The 4,739-nt window shown below is 35.3% G+C and overlaps 1 pseudogene; it reads left to right on the top strand.

Moving 5' to 3' along the window:
* Positions 1-1,578: 1,578 nt before the first annotated feature.
* Positions 1,579-1,679, top strand: LOC126029149 (uncharacterized; annotated as a pseudogene).
* Positions 1,680-4,739: the final 3,060 nt, after the last annotated feature.

The raw sequence follows: 4,739 nt of genomic DNA, 5'->3' as shown, positions 1-4,739 counted from the left end.
CACACACACGAACACCCATTCCCCCATTCCTTCACCAGTCTTCATATTTCCCACCACCAGTCTCCAGTTTTCTCTGCCCTTTTCTGTACCTCTCTCCATGCCTGCCTTTTCTTGTTTTTGAGCTTCCTGAGGCAGGCAAGTTTCTTATCTTCTGATTGCACTGTGTTTTTATATACTGCTCCACTGGGGCACACCAGAGACACCTGCCACTTAGAAATAGTTTCTTCCTTAAGAAAAACTCCCTAGGAGCCATTAAATGACAGGTTTTTGTTTTGTTTTGTTTTGTTTTGTTTGTTTTTAAACCCACAACACTGTTCTGACTTCTTAAAAATCTTCTTTTACTTTCTATCAGTTATTTTTTATCCCCTATTCACAAATGCAGGGGGAAAAAACCAACAAAACGTCTCTAGCATTGACTCTTAAAGCGGTGCTATCAGAAAACGGCTTTGAATGGATCATTTTCACTCATCTACTGAGATCTGGAGAGACTCTAATCCACCTCCTCCCCTGCCACTCTGTAATTGTAAGGTACCAAGTTGGCATCAGCTCTAAACAGTCTCTTTTGTGTCATACAACCCTTCTCCTTTCCTCTCTCTCTCCATGCCCAATAGGGGCTTTGGCAAGAGAAAGAAAGCAAAAGCAAAAAAAAATTCTGATTGGGTTCCAGCTCTTCTGTTGCCTTTTTCTTCCCAGGTCTCATGTAACTTGAGTCTCCTGTGTTTGGCTCTTGAAACTGACAGCTTCCCTTTCTTCTTCTGCCATGAGAAAGCTTTTGGGGGTTGGGGGTGGGGTTCAGGCTTACTAGCATCTTCCCTGGCACAGAGATGAACAATGCTATACTCAGGTCAGCTTCAGGGGAGAAGATTGCTCTCCTCCTACACACACTCACTGCCTGAGCATCAAGTTCCCTCTGCAATCTCCTCTTTGCCTTCATCTTGTTCTAGAAAACTCCAATATACTGAATAATCTTTCACCCCAGGTACAACTTTCTTCAAAAAATAAAGGAAGAGGAACTTCAGGAATGGCAGCAATAGGGAAAGACATGCTTTACTTATCTCCTGCTGGAGACATTAAGTTTGAAATGTATCTTTGGCTTTCCCTTCTTCCTTTTAATGTGAAAATTGTAAAATGCAAGCCGAATACACTTTTTTTTTGCATACCTTACATTTCCAAGCCCACACATTTTATATTCAAAGCCTAAAAATATTTTAAATTCAATCTAAAAGTTAAAAAGTGTCAGGCATTTCTAATAATATTAATCATCATAAATATTATTGACACTGCTATTACCATTTATTGAACACTTAATTATATATACCAGGGACTGTGCTAGAGTCAGACTGATCTTTTCTTCCCATTATAAACAGTACAGACACAGAGATTAAGCTATTTAAACCGTACAAATCAGTACTGGGAGAAACTATAAATCAAGACCACCTATACATACTTATAGATTAATATAATAATTAATATATTAATTCTGTAAGCAGAATTAATCTATCCATTTATGTCATGAATATATTAAGCAATAGGCCTTATTAATTGTGGGGGTCAGACTATTATAAAAGAGAAAATTCAGTGCTCGCTTTGGCAGCACATATACTAAAATTGGAATGATACAGAGAAGATTAGCATGGCCCAAGGATGAAACGCAAATTCATGAAGCGTTCCATATTTTTTGTTTCTCTACATAGGAATCTGTAATTAGCTTACAATAAAAGTTTACAAACTAAAAAATGAGAGAAAATTTATACCTATATTTTGTGCTTTTCTATAATCATCAAGCTTCTTAGGATAATATAAGTTTCTACAACTCTAATGCCAGGAAAAGTTAAGGATTCTTGGATACTCTTACAGTGGTCCTCAAACTATGGCCCGCGGGCCACATATTGTATTTGTGTTTGTTTTGTTTCTTCATTGCAAAGTAAGATATATGCAGTGTGCATAAGAATTCGTTCATAAGTTTTGTTTTTACTATAGTTAGACCCTCCAATGGTCTGAGGAACAGTGAACTGACCCCCTGTTTAAAAAGTTTGAGGACCCCTGCGAGATGTATCTGAGGCAAAATTTGAAACTTAGGGTCACTCACTCTCATCCCTAACTCTGTATTGGTGTTTTAAGGAATCAGAAAGTTACAATTGTTGAGCACAATATAAACACAAAACAGTAATGGAAGGATCTGTAGTTTGGTCTTTTTGTATGTAGGGGGTGGGTTAAGTTCACACCCAGAGCTACTTACATAGAGGATACCTCTGTCTCTGCTCAGGGGTCATTCCTAGAGAACATGGAATTAAAAAAAATTTTTTTAGTTGAAATATCATGATTTACAATAATATTTGTTAATGATACAGTTTACAGCTTTATGCATTTAATATTTCAAAACCACAACCTACACCAGAGTCTGTTTCTTTCCACAATTGTCTCAGAGTTTCCCCCAAACCACCCCTTGCCTCCTATTCTTAGTAAACTTAGCTTTGAAAACCATGAATTTTGAAGAAAATTAAAAAGTTTAGAGATTTCTCAATGAAGTGTCTTCTCACTGGAATGCTCTTATCTAGCCAACATCATGAAAATATGGGCCAAATTCTGTTTCGTTTCGTTGATTAAATGTTGCAAGCAAAGTAACAGTCCAGTTCTTGTCTACAGCATACATTTAGGGAAGGTAGGTACAAGAAGATGATTCAGACTACAAAGGGAGAAAATAGTGTAATGAACAATACAGCATCTATCTGAATATATCAAGCCAATGGATTTTCTCTTTGATTTAGGGTCATTTGGGTTAAGGCCTAGTCAGAAATAACCATGTGTGGTCTGAAAGAATTCTTTAGAGAAATGAAGAAGCTATCACATGATGATAAATCAGAGATAAACTGGGCACATTTGACAAACAAAAGACCTGTCTGGTGATAAGATAACAGTAGGTAAGGAGTCTGCTATAAGAGAAAAGGCTTAGTATAAGAGATGAAGTCAGTTTGGTGAAATGCTAAAAGCAGTTTGGGAAGCATTGATAGATTCACAGAAGGAGATTGGTATGATTCGATCTATAAACTTTTTTTTAAAAAGAAAGTTTAATAGTTTGTTGAAAAGTAGAGGAGCTAGAAAAATAAATTAACCATGTGGGAGGAACTCAGCGTAGAACTTAGTTATTTTTACATTATTTTATAAATAGTATTGTAAATCATATATCCAGTGGGGGTGTCCTTTCAGAGACACTTGATCTAGTTATACAGTATTGCTTAGCCTCAAATGTGTTGGGGGCCATCAAGGCTTCATCTGCTGGGGTTTAGAATTATGCAAAGTCAGTATCATAGTCAAGAGTATATGCTCAACTCATTATGCTACCTCCCATTTCTTCATTTTTATATCTGTGAATGATTTTGCTACTACCTGTTGTTTGGAGAATTGATCATGTGGGATAATCTTCAGGGTAGAGAGAACATTAGGGGGATACTAGAGTTGATGGGTGAGAGGTAATGGGCATTCATCATAGAGAATGCCAGAGGAAAGAGAAAGGAGAGGACAGGTCTTGTCCATTTATTTAGTGCATTCTAACTGATAGCAGTTAGAATAGATTATATTCTATTGCATTCTAACTGATAAATACAATTGTGAGTGTTTGCAGTGGTATTACATATGTATAAAATCAAGAATATGTAGATATTGCCTATTTTAAAACTGAGTTTTGAGACCTGAGAGCTTAAATTGGGTTGGGGCCAGAGAGGGTTTTTGTCTTGCACATGGCAAACATTTGATCCCTGTTACCTCATATGGTCCCTAGCATTTCCATGAGTGGTTCCTGACTACATACAGAGCCAGGAATAAGCAATGAATACTGCTGAGTATGGCCCCTAAAAAAACAAAAAATAAAAAATTGAAAAACTAAAATCGAGTTGTTTAGGTTTTCTTCCTTAATAAATTTTTTTAGGATTTTTACTTTATTCTGGATAAAAATTCCATGTTCATATGTGGCTTCAAATATTTTCTTCTTGCCTATGACTTTTTTTCATAATTTTAACAATGTATTTTAAAGAACTAAGATCTTTAATTTTAAGAAAACCCAACTCACCTAATTTTCCTATCACAATCATCTTTTTAGTATTATATATAAAATATTGATCTAATTCAAAGTTTTTATTATCTTTTATTCCAGGTATTTCATAGGTTTTAGTTTTATATTTTAGTCCATTTTATGTTAATTTTTTTATTTTTCATGAAATATTAGTTATTGTTTTTTCACAGGTGACTCCATTCTTTTGTTGTCTTCTTTTTTACTCTCATCCTCTTTTCTTCTTTTCTTCTTTCTTCTCTTTCTTTCTTTCTTTCTTTCTTTCTTTCTTTCTTTCTTTCTTTCTTTCTTTCTTTCTTTCTTTCTTTCTTTCTTTCTTTCTTTCTTTCTTTCTTTCTTTCTTTCTTTCTTTCTTTCTTTCTTTCTTTCTTTCTTTCTTTTCTTTCTTTTCTTCTTTCCACCACACCCTGTGGTACTCAGAGGCTACTTCTATTTCTACTATACTCAGAAATTACTCCTGTCAGGTAGGAGGATTATATGGAATGCCAGAGATTGAACTGTGGTCATCTGCATGCAAAACAAAGTCCCTCCCTGCTGTTCTATTGTCCTGTCCCCAAAGTATCATTTCTTGAAGTCTGGATTTTTATTCATTGAATTGCCTTTATGTCTTTCTGAAAGTACAAACATCTTTCTTGTGTACTTTTCTAGTACACATATCTGTTTGGGATTATTT

This window comes from Suncus etruscus, chromosome 14, assembly GCF_024139225.1.
Source record: "Suncus etruscus isolate mSunEtr1 chromosome 14, mSunEtr1.pri.cur, whole genome shotgun sequence".
NCBI lineage: Eukaryota > Metazoa > Chordata > Mammalia > Eulipotyphla > Soricidae > Suncus > Suncus etruscus.
This window is presented reverse-complemented; position numbering and strand designations above follow the sequence as displayed.